Source organism: Desmodus rotundus, chromosome 9 (genome assembly GCF_022682495.2).
Source record: "Desmodus rotundus isolate HL8 chromosome 9, HLdesRot8A.1, whole genome shotgun sequence".
Taxonomy (NCBI): domain Eukaryota; kingdom Metazoa; phylum Chordata; class Mammalia; order Chiroptera; family Phyllostomidae; genus Desmodus; species Desmodus rotundus.
The window spans coordinates 13,264,751-13,277,281 of NC_071395.1; the positions used below are offsets into that span (position 1 = coordinate 13,264,751).

The 12,531-nt window shown below is 40.8% G+C and overlaps 1 pseudogene; it reads right to left on the reverse strand.

Annotated features, from left to right (window-relative positions):
* Positions 1 to 10,666: 10,666 nt before the first annotated feature.
* Positions 10,667 to 11,820, reverse strand: LOC112312644 (histone-binding protein RBBP4 pseudogene; annotated as a pseudogene).
* Positions 11,821 to 12,531: the final 711 nt, after the last annotated feature.

The following is a 12,531-nucleotide window of genomic DNA, read 5'->3' on the forward strand; positions in this document are numbered from 1 at the left end:
TACTGAATTTATTGAGTAACTGTAACAATGTTTCAGTGGAGTGTCTAGGATTTTTTTATATGTAAGATTATGTCATCTTCTCTTTCTCTTTCTCCCCCTCTCTCTATATACGTGTGTGTGTGTGTACAGTCTTTTCCATATATTAAAAAAAGAAAATCCTGCCATTTGTGAGAATGGGGACAAAATTTGAGGGCATTATGATGAGTGACATACGTCAGAAAAAGGCAAATACTCTATCATCTTACTTACATGTAAAATCTGAGAAACCCAAGTTCATAGAGACAGAGTGGACTGGAGGTTGCGAGACTAGGGAGGGGAGGAAATGAGAAGATGTTGGCCAGAGGGTACAGACTTCCAGTTATGAAATGAATAAGGTCTGGGAATTCGATGTACTGTATGGTGATTATATTGACAATACTGTCTCGTATACCTGAAAGTTGATAAGAGAGTAGATTTTAAATAGTCTCACACAAAAAAATAATAATAACCAAGAAGATAAACAAAACAATTCAGTAACTCTGTGAAGGGATGGATGTGTGAACTTGCCTTATTTTGTAACCATTGCTTAATATGTTGGTATATCAATATATCTATATCAATCTATATGTATATGTGTGTATATATATATACATATACATACATATGTGTGTGTGTATATATATATATATATATATAAAGTCATCACATTGTATACCTTAAACTTAGTTTATAGTATATATCACTATATATCAATAACACTGAAGGAAACAAAGAAAACTAATCAACTCCTCCCTATGTCTTGTCTTCCATCTTCTCTTAGTTACTATTGTATTCTCTTCTTTACAACATAATTTTTCAAGATGTTTTATGCTTGGTTCCCCATTTAACTATAGTCCATTTACTCTTTTTTATTATTAAGTAGAAAATAAATGCAGGAGAAGTGCACAAATCACGTGTGTACGGTGTAATGAGCACCTGTGTAACCTCTACCCAGGTGTAGAGACAGAACAGTATCAGTGCCCTTGTGACCCAGTAGTTTTAGTCCTAGGGAGGTAAACTAAGGTATATGAACTAGCACACATGTGCAAGAAGGTTTCTAGCAACGTTTTTCAATCTTGCACAAGTAAAATAACCACGTACAGAACAGGTATAATCTTCCCCTTATTATACCCTTCTAATTCTCCCCTGCAAAACTTCCTTCTCTTATAGACAGCCACTGTCCTTGCTTACAAGATAATAGTGTTGCTACTGTGTTCTAAATTTTACCAGTGTATTCTAGTCTTTACTGATTTTTGAAATTTATGAAAACAGAGTCATAATTTGTATCCCTTTGTGTCTACATCTTTCAGACAACATAATAAGTATGAGATTTACTTACGTTCTAGGTGTACCTGAATTTACTGGTATAGTTTATTCCTTCTCATTCTGTATAGCATTTTATTGTGTGTGTATTCTACAATTTATTTACCTATTCTTCTGTAGATGTTTGGTTTTACTTTTGTAATATTAAGCAATATCACTGAAAACATTCTTATAAATGTGTCCTACCATATGTTCTCTAGGTTATATACTAGAAGCAGAATGGATGTATTATAGGCTCTGTGCATCTTTAATGCTAGTAGACCATGGCCAACTGTTTTCCAAATCTTCGTTTCTAGAGTACAAGCAGAGTGGTAGCATTTGTCTACATTTTATTTTATTAAAAAGTAAATAGTACTGTATGTCAGACAATATTCTCAGCACATGGACTTAAGCCTTATAATATGATAAAGGTGAGGTAGTATTGCTCTTCCCATTTCCAGGTAACGAAATTGAGGCACAGGGGGGTGAGGCGAATGGCCTCAATGAACACATTTGTAAGTGGCAGAGTTCAGTTCAAGAGATTAGATTCTTAACCATTCGGAGGTGGGCCTCTCTCTTCTATGCTCACATTGGTTTTCATACTTCAAAATTTTCAACAACCTTGTACATCTGAAATGGTAACTTTATTTGTGGTTTTAATCTGCATTTTCCTCAGTATAAATGAGATTGAGCAGCTTTTCATGTCTTTGTTGAGCATTTGGGCATTCTCTTTTGAGGATTTCAGGTGGAAGTCTCTCTTACCTGTTTCTGTTGGATATTTTGTTTTTTCTTATGATTTGTAGGAGTGTTAGAGGCTTTCATTTTCTTAATTGGTATCTCTTAATGAACAAAAAATCATTAATAATTGACGCAGATCTCGGCCTGCAAGATCTGCTGTTGAGGTTTCAGTGTTCCAGTACACATACACACGGACTACAGATGTCCTGTGGGGGAAAAGGGACGGCGCGGCCACTCTCTTAAGAGAAGAGCACCTCTCAGCGCCTCGGCCACTCCCTCAAGGGGGGAGCACCAAGACCCTTGCAGGGACCAGCCTTTATAGGCTTTTGAGGCCCTTAACATCAAAGAAGGTCCTCTTTACTATACAAAGGCTTGTTTTGGGTGGTTATCTTTGCAGACAACAGAGAGGATGTCACTGTATACATCAAAGGAGGACATTTGCAATGTAAATGGTTGAAAGGGCTCTGTCCCATACCTGGAGGGTCTAGCCCAGATTCTGGGAAGATAAAGATACTCATTAAACATTTGCTTCCTCAATTCAGGGTGAGGGAGTTTTTTAGCGAGAGCAAGTCTCACAGCAGTCTAAGTAAAATGCAGGCCTGATTTCCCCCTGGAGAACTGATCCATGGACGTGGGTCCTGCCCGCCAACCTCGCTCCCCACTGGTTTTCTGAGTGGGGGCTGAGCCACATTTCCCACGCTTGGAATGGTTCCCCACAAATAATAATTTTAATGTAGTTAAATGTATAAATTGTTTTCTCTATGGTTATGCCTTTTTTGTTCTGTATCATAAATTATATCCACCAATAATTACATATGGAGATTATCTATATTATTGTTCACACTATTCTCTATACATTTAATTTTGTTGAGATTTCTAGTACATCACAAATTCACACTGCATATGTTAAACAGTTAATTTTATGTGTCAACTTGACTAGGATATGATGCACGAATCTGGATGTTGCTGTGAAGGTGTCTTTAAGATGTGATTAACATTTATGGGTAAGTAATGGATATTGCCCTCAATAATGTTGATTGACCTTATTCAATCAGCTGAAGGCCTAAGACCAAAAAAAAAAAAAGAAAGAAAGAAAGAAAAGAAAAAAAAAAACTGAGCTTACTCATAGAAGAAGGAATTCTGCCTCAAGTTCGAAACTGCAGTCCTGCCCGAGTTTCAGCCTGCAGCATGTCCTATGGGTTTCCGACTCAGATGGCAGCGGTGACCTGAGTGCCCAGACCTCTGGCCTGTCATACGGATTTCAGATTTGTCAGGCCTCAGTCACATGAGTCAGTTCCTTAAAATACGTCTCTTAACGTGCTTGTCCATGTATTCCATCGCTCCTGTCTGTCTGGAAAACACTGACTCGCACAGATTTTGGTAGAGAATAACTCTAAATGAACAGAATCTTAGCGGTGAGTTTTCTGAGTTGGGGCTGCAGTTTCCGGGGTCAGTTCTCCAATGTGATTAGATTTAAAGACATGAATGACTGTGTGTCATGAGTAAGGGGGCCCCTGATAGTTCATGGCATGATGAGGCAATGGAGATGTGCAAACACCATCACTGGACTGGCTGGTTGCCACTGTGCATACTTAACAAAGGGGGGAAGACCGGGACAAGCTCACATGCTGCATAAACAACCTAAAGGTTTCCATGAGTCCTGAAAGAAAGCCTCATTTCCTGTAGCTGCAGAGCCAGTATTTGATCTTTCTGAGTAGAAAGACACCCAGTCAGCTTGTGAGTGGCCGAATTACACCATAAATTGAATTTCTAAGCTGACAAGATATCTGCTATTAAAAGTGAGCGTATTGATTGTGATGGATTGGAATCCTGAGAATTGCAATGGGAATATATGTTCTTAAATTCAGATGCACCTTCTTTGTCAATGGAAGCGGCCACTCCATCCCTTCCAGAGGGTATCTGTGCTTTGCTCGAGGAACCTGTAATGGCCTCTCCTGAAACTCTTGCCTCGCACACACTGGTGAGTCTCTTTAGGACACCCCCACCGCCGCCTGTCTTTGCTTCTTGAACTCTAAGTAGACGCAAGTTGTAGCAGATTTCTGCCCTCTTGTTCTACAACTTCATCCAAATCATAGCTCAGTTTTAGAGTTCATTCTGTCCTGGAAGGACAGTGGGCTTCTGGGATCAAGCAGGCTTTGAGCGCCCTGCTTGCCTGGTTCTCTGGGTTCTTGTTCTCTCATATGTTTTGAGCTGGTAATTCTTTACTATACTGTAAATTCTTCAATGTTGAGAAACTATGCTATTCAGTATTTTTCCTTGTTTTTGAGGTGGTGTGTGTGTGTGCGTGTGTGTGTAAATAGCCTAGCCTGCTGGGACTAAACAATGGAAATTTAAAATCTTCTTGTAAGCGTGTTAAACTACCATTTGGGAAAAGGTGAAACCTTACATGCAGCAATGAGGGTTGCCAATCATATGTTCCTAAGTTTTTATTCTACTTGTAAACTGATGATGCGTTTCTGATTATTTTGGGGATGTGCTTTTTAATGATAATTGGACAGTCTGAAAAATCCAAGGTAAGAATAGAAATAAAATAAAATCAACCATTTTTGTTATGTTCTAGTATGGCATTGAATTCATAAATAAGAGTGTAAATGTGTGAATAGCTCTTTAGAACAAGAAGCCATTGTCTGCTTTATTTAACACTGAGAATATAGGTTTGAAATCCAAGTGATTACTGAGTTCTGTCATTCTTTTTTAATACGTTTTATTGATTATGCTATTATAAGTGTCCCAATTTTCTCCCTTCGCTCCCCCACCTAGTACCTCTATTCCCTCTAGCAATTCCCCTCTGCAGTTCATGTCCATAGGTCATGCATATAAGTTCTTTGGCTTTTCCATTTCCTATACTATCCTTAACCTCCCTCTATCTATTTTGTACCTACCATTTATGCTTCTTAATCCCTGTACCTTTTCCCCCATTCCCCTCTCCCCCTCCCCAGTGATAACCCTCCATGTGATCTCCATTTCTGTGATTCTGTTCCTGTTCTAGTTGTTTGCTTAGTTTGTTTTTGTTTTTGCGTTTTAGATTCAGTTGTTAGTAGTTGTGAGTTGGTTGTCATTTTAATGTTCATAGTTTTGATCTTCTTTTCCTTAACAAGTCCCATTAACATTTCATATAACAAGCGCTTGGTGATGATGAACTCCTTTAGCTTCACCCTGTCTGGGAAGCACTTTTTCTGCCCTTCTATTCTAATTGATAGCTTTGATGCACAGAGTAATCCAGATTGCAGGCCCTTGCTTTCCATCACTTTGAATATTTGCCAGCCCCTTCTTGCCTGCAAGGTTTCTTTTGAGAAATCGGCTGATAGACTTATGGGAACTCTTTGTAGGTAACTCTCTGTTTTTCTCTTGCTGCTTTTAAGATTCTCTCTTTATCTCTAACCTTTGGCATTTTAATTATGATTTGTCTTAGTGTGTTCTTCTTTGGGTCCAACTTGTTTGGGATTCTGTGCTTTCTGGACTTTTATGTCTATTTCCTTCACCAAATTAGGGAAGTTTTCCTTCATTATTTTTTTCAAATAAGTTTTCAATTTCTTGCTCTTCTTCTCCTCCTTCCTATGATTTGGATGTTGGCACATTTGCAGATGTCCCAGAGGCTCCTTATACCATCCTTATTTTTTAAAATTCTTTTTTCTTCTTGCTGTTCTGGTTGAATGCTTATTTCTTCCGTATGTTACAAATCTTTACATAACAGATTTCTGCTCCATAGTCCTCATTCAGTTGTGAGTATGTTGCCCACATCTCGTGGAGCAACAGAGATGCTCCTGCACAGTTTTCTGCTTTAAATGTTTGCTCTCTTCCAAGAATAGACTCCTCTGGAGACTCCTCTGAACTCCTCTGGTGGCTGACCTCTCCGTGCCTTTCCGAACCTAAGATACACATCTCACCTGTGGTAAACAGAAATAAGTGTTTGTGGAGTGGTATGGCATTTTCTGTGAAATTAGTCTAACACTTTTTTTCCCTTAAAGTTACTGACAATCAAAGCAAAAGAGCAGAAGGCCTTAAATTAGTGGCAGTGGGCTTTCTCTGACCGTGAAATGTACTGGACTGAAATTTACAGTAGCTGTAGGATGAAAAGAACCCTTAACTCAAAATTGACTTAGTGTGTTCAGAAACCCAAGGATAAATCTATTAAGAGCTCGACCAAATTTAATTGACTTCTGTGAACAGTGAAGGAGAGGCCCACGTGTGAACACTGAGAACTCCATGGATGATTCAGAACTGTGGTATTTGCCTCTCTGTGAGACTGGAGAGCTGAGTCCCGGCTGTGTGTGTGCCGAGCTGATTAAAGAAGCTACATTTCCATGGACATGGACGTCCAACTGTCATCCTTCGGAGGTTTTGAGGGTTTTTTCCAGACCACCACAATAAAGTGAGTATCACCAAAGCAAGTCACAGGGATCTTTTGGTTTCCTTGTGCATGTAAAAATTATGTTTGCACTGTGCTGTAGTGTATTGAGTGTGCAATAGTGCTATGGCTAAAAAATGTACAGACCTTAATTAAAAACAATCTGTTGCTAAAAAAATGCTAACCATCATTTGAGCCTGTTGGAAAAATGGTGTCAACAGACCAGCTTGATGCAGGGTTGCTGCCGACCTTCAACTAATTTTTTAAAAAAGTGCAATGTATGTGAAGTGCCATAAATCACAATAAAATGAGGCACACCCGTATCCAGGAGCACTTGTCCCAGCCTGGAGGAGCCCAGAATAAGGTCCTGTCTAGCACTTGGCTCCCAGAGACCCACCCTCCCCTGCTGCCTACACACTCCTGCCTCCATCTGGCTCTGCGAGGTCCAGTGCACGGAAGGCAGGAGCGGCAGCAGCACGTGCGGTGTCTGGTGGACTTGACATTGAATTTTGACTCTGGCAACTTGCTCATTGTATGAACTTGAGAGGAATCACTTTCCCTATTTGAGCCTGTTTCTTTGCCTTCAATATGAGCATAATAAATGGTAACTGTTACGTTGTTCTGTCTGATATTTTTGGCTTAGTCTTTGCTTAGATTTACATTCCAGTTTGGGTGTCTAGTCTAGTTTACACCAGGTTTTTGTGCTTCCAGATTTCCTCGTGGAGTACCTATTCTAGCCTCGTACCTAAACGATGTCCCTTATTCTTTTCCAATAGCCCTCTCCTCAATGCCAGTTCTAGACACCTAAGTTGTACCCACACACACATCACGGGCAGGCAAGACAGAACAAGCCCTTAAATGAGGGATAGGTATTTCCAAGTAAAACATAAGGAGTATGTAATCAATGACTTCTTCACTAATAGAATCCAAATAGTCAGATCAAGCAAAAGACTTAGTTCAATTTAATTCTGAAATATAACTGTAGTTGCCCAGTGTAAGCCCAAAATGACAACTACCTCCCTCCAAACTTCTGAAAAAATTATATCTTTCAATATTTTATCTATCATTCAGAAAAGCAAATACTTAATCACTTTCCCAAATCACTGAATGTTCATCTTAGCTTCTTCCTCATTTCTCTGTGTTGGTTTCTTTTGCCTTTTACAGAAGCTGGGGGAAATCACCCTGTATTGGAATATTGCTCACATGTCTGAAATTGTTGCTTCTCATGGGATCATAGAATAACAGACTATAATTAATATTCTTAAACAAGATGGACTAAATCCACTGAATATTTTTGTAAAAGGCAGACTGTTTACATTGAAATAAAATGAGCAGATCTACTAATTCCTTGGCTGATGACCTTTTGGTTGCAGAAACCCACATGCTTGCTCTGACAAAGCGTTAAGGAGAGATCTTCACCTGTGTTTACCAAATAAAACAAAAGGAAGTTACAATTGGATTTCACCGTGGACCCGCAAGTTCTGCCTAAGGGAGAATAATGCAGAAGATCAGAGCACTCCTACATTTCTAGAACCAGTCCATCCTGCAGACTCCGGGTTGTAGGGTGGAGGCAGCCCCTCTCTCACCAAGGGAGCAAAATCAGCTCCGGGGTTCTCTATGCATCAGACTCCCGAAGATTCCCATTTTAGAGAAAGGGTTGGCAAGCAGGTGAGGCCTATGGAAGCTGGTAAGACCTTTAACCAGCTGATTTGTCCTGACTATGGCTTAGTGTCCTGAAATGTCAATCTTACTGCCATAGCAAAGATACAAGTAGGGTCCTGCTCAGAGACCAAGATGGCCCAAAGTGTTGTAGACCTTGAAAAATGCACATCAACGCGGTCCTCCCTAAATCCTGAGGACTCGCCTTTTCATGTTAGACAGCTGCCATTTAGTTTTTAAATTTTGTGTTCACTGCAGCACCGAAAACGGTTTCCTGTCACATACTTATTTCTAAAAAGATCTTTCTTTAGAATTCTTCTACCTAGAATATATTCAAGAAGTGTTTTCAAAAACAAACACCCCTCATAGAATGCCAAGCAAATCAATATTTATGAGACTTCCCTTCTGCCTTTCCCCCCCCCAACCCCCCACCAACTCTTTGATGCTGGTGCACATACCTATTGGAATTCTTGCTTGCCACGATGGATGATCTTTTAAAACCTGGAGTTGAAAAATACTATCGTCAAAGACCTACTAAAATCCCTCTAAAATTTCCCTCTCCATCATAGTAAAACAGCAATATATATTTTGTCCAAAAATTTATTATGAATTCTTGGTAGCAACTGCTTGGTTTCCATTCTCAGCTGAACAGTCTACATTTCTCCAGGACCCTTCTCTTGTGTCTATTAGGTCAGACTAGGGTGAACGGGACTGCACTGTGGACAACAACGCACCACTATCCTGCAATTACATTTTCACCTGATGTACTTCGCCAGGAACTGGAAAAGGCAGCAACCTCATCGTTCAGGACTCTGCTGCCTTCCTTCCCCTTCTCACTTCAATAAAGATTGAAAAGGTAGGCAGCCTGTATTTAAACAGAGAAGTAGCTATTTTATTCACTTATTTTTGGATATAGTTATTTTAGATATTTTAAAAAGAAAAAAAACCCACTTGGCCCTTGTACTTAACTATCAAAGTCAAGAGTAAGACAAATAACGTTTGGAATAATTGTTGTAAAGTCAGGAGTTTAACATGTATTTATTTCCCTTTCTACACACTCGTGTCCTAAGCCTCGGAAGCTTATACCTGGAGCTGAGATGGACACTCTGCTCCTCTCAGTGTCTCTGTTGTAGGAGAGAGACCACGTGCAGCCTCCCGTCGTTTCATCAGGTGCCGTCCGTGAAAAAGTCCTTCTCCGCCTGTGCTATTTCCAGGGCCCTTCCTTCCTCTACTTCTGTGTAATCTGTTTCTGTTTCCTGTCGCTGCTTCTGTGTAACGGTTTCTGTTTCCTGTCTCTGCTTCTGTGTAATCTGTTTCTGTTTCCCGTCTCTGCTTCTGTGTAATCTGTTTCTGCTTCCCGCCTCTGCTTGAGCTGTGTCTGAAAGGTCATCATCCTAGGATGCAAATACCGCTCTCCATGCCTTCTACCCGTGGCCTTGTTATATGAGAGGCACTGTGTTGGATGAGGGCAGTTGAGAAATAAGGGACAAGGTCTCAGCTGTCTGAAAAGATGAACGAGGGTGGCTGCTCAGTTTTCTAATTAATGTGATACTTTAAAAACAAGCGGTGAAGGTGAGCCACAGTCTCACGGTCAGCTGTGTCATTCTGGTTCAGAGGGTAGACTGCAGGCAGGCTACTGATAATACTTCATCCGATTGCTACAGGGTTAAAGTTGATGGAAATACCTGTCTTTGTCTGGTATACGCATTTGATTCTTGTCCTTATTTTTTTAACGTAGAAAAGAAATTTATTCCTTTATAAGCATTTACACAGTTAGTCATGGGGAGTAACAGGCCTGCTGGTGACACTGGTCACCACAAACAAATGTCGTATTTTTTTTAAAAAGCAACTTTTATCCAGGATTAATTTAATTTTAAAACAAATACAAGACATGGTTTCACTCTTCTGTACTTAATTGGACAGTCTACCTGTGGTATAATTGTCTGGTAAAAACATACATCTTTAGAACTTGGTGGTCCCAGGTTTTTTTTTTTCAACATTTCACAGAAAGGAAAGACATAATATGAAAACACCTCAAGAAATATACTACCGAGCAAAAATATACGGAGAGAGAGGGTCACACGGTTCTAACCTGAGAACTGGGAGGAGACTGGTCTACACAGCAAGTGTGCATGCTGAAAAGTCAGGTGTGAAGATTCCGGAGTAGGCATTTATGTGGCTTCAATCTTTGCAGGAGTTACACTTTATGGCTCCGACACCTACCTCCCTTGGCTCTAGTCTTTACTTCTAGCCTTTACTTAAATGAGTCTGAAAAACATGGGGCTATAGTATCAAAAAAAATAAAATAACCACACACGATATTCCCTTTTGGTGGCTACTTTACATCTGTTACTAGAAAATTCCTGAAGTAACTTTAAACATGAGTCAGTGGCATTACTGAACCAAGCCCCCAGTTAACGTGTAGAAAACACCCTCAGTTGGGGCTAACAGCAGTTTTGATGGCACCTGTCACAGAGGGACGGCTGAACAAAGTCTGTGTCTCACCGTCAGTGTTCAATCAGTGCCAGGGTTGAGAGGAAACAGAAGGGGAATCCAAAAGCATGAGAAGTGCAGATGTAACTAAGTCCCCTGTCCTTCTGGATCCACACTTCCTTCAGGGTCTTTGTCATTATTCACGTTCTTTGCCATCTGTCACTCTTGAAGACATCGTCTTCTGATACAGAACAGATCATCCAAGGTTCGTTGGGATTCTAGGAGAAATTAGGTATCTCGGCAGTGTGACTGCTATGCATGAACAGTTCTGGAGGCCCATCTCCTGCGTCTTCCGGAGATGGTTCCTCTCTACTTTTACTCAAATCTCAGGCATTCAGTCTGCCATCAGTACCACTGGAAGCCAAAATAGCCTCATTCTGAGGTGACCACTGAGCTTGGAATGTTTCATCCTTATGTGATTCAAAGGAATGCAACTTAAATTTCAGATTTATCAGATTCCCACAGTCTTGTCAGCAGACCTTGTGGTGAGATTGAATTCCCTGTAAGGACTGAAAGAAAAGCAGTTCACTTCAGCAGTGTTAGCATCAGCTAAGCAGCCTGGTCTGGACATATTATTTGAACAAGTGTCCCAGACATAAGTTTCTGATCCTCAGAAACTGATCTACACAGAGACTCATGGAGCAGGTATCACGAAACATCTCCTACGGTCACATCCTGTGAAGATGGTCTTTGCAGCCACAACTTTTCCTTTTCCTGGAGCAGCACAGAGGTGCAGTAGGCAGATGGTGTGGTCCTCTGAAGCACTGAGTATGTGCCCTCTGACATTGGGGTCCCAAGAAAGCCCATAGCCTTCCTTGTGATGTCCATGGAGACGCAAGTCTGGGTTGCACTGTGCAGAAGGATCTGGTTTAGAAGGACACTTTGTATCGTCAAAAACAAGAACATCACCGGCTGCAGTCTCTGTTGCAATGATGCAAGGGCTCTGCGGCATGCACTGTGCCCTGTTTACATCTCCTTTGTGGTTAATCTTGATTTCTATTGCAATTTCTCCACCACAGAGCCTGAACCTCCAATTTCTCCATTCTCACTGTCAAGGGTGAAGCATCAGACTGAGCATCATTGTTAGGGACCTGCACCCTGGCTCTCACAAGGTAGTTTTGTTCATCCAGCGTGTGTGTCCCTGGGACAAGGTGACAAATGCTGGAATCTTTCCCTTCTGGTCTGGTTACATCTGGAAGCCACTCTGCAGTTAAGCTGAGTAACTCCAGAGAATGGGTCATCACCAAACCGTAAAGAAAAAGGGTGCTCTTTTTCCATATTTTGTACTTTTTGTTGATCACACATTCTTCTGCATCACAAAGGCTGCTGCGTGGTCCACCATGGCAGCCCTGCAAGCCAGGGGGATTCGGGTTCTAACGTGGTGGGAGTGGGGAGGTTATAGGTCCTCACTCTTGTCCTTTTATAAGCTATTGTTAATCATGACCTTTCTTTATGGCTCTGCCTGAAATATTATTTGCAAGTTGGAAGATAGTCTATCATAATCTTAACTGAGAAGTCAGGGTCTTCTAAATTAGGGGTAATTAGCAAGCCAGCAGATGTCATAGTCATTTTACCATGGACACGGGAACAGTGAACAAATCCCAATGGAAGCAGGTCCCTGAGTGGAAGGCATGCCAGTGCCAGAACGCTGACAGTCCAGTCCCCCACCCCTTTATTATGTGACTGTAAACAGGTCGCTTAACCTTTTAGAATCTGTTTATTTTTTTCATAAACCAAGCAACATGCTTGGTCTGAGGACCTCCCATGGGTGTAATGAGGACCAAATGAGTTAACACCTGTTAAAACTCCTTGGAGTCATTAACACTCTAGACCCAGTTATGTCCCTTGACCTTGGCAGCAACAGTAGAGCAGTAAAATGGCTGCGCTGAGTTAACTGTGCTACCAGGTCACAGAAGTGATTCATTCATTATTTATTTCCGATTTTTTAAGCC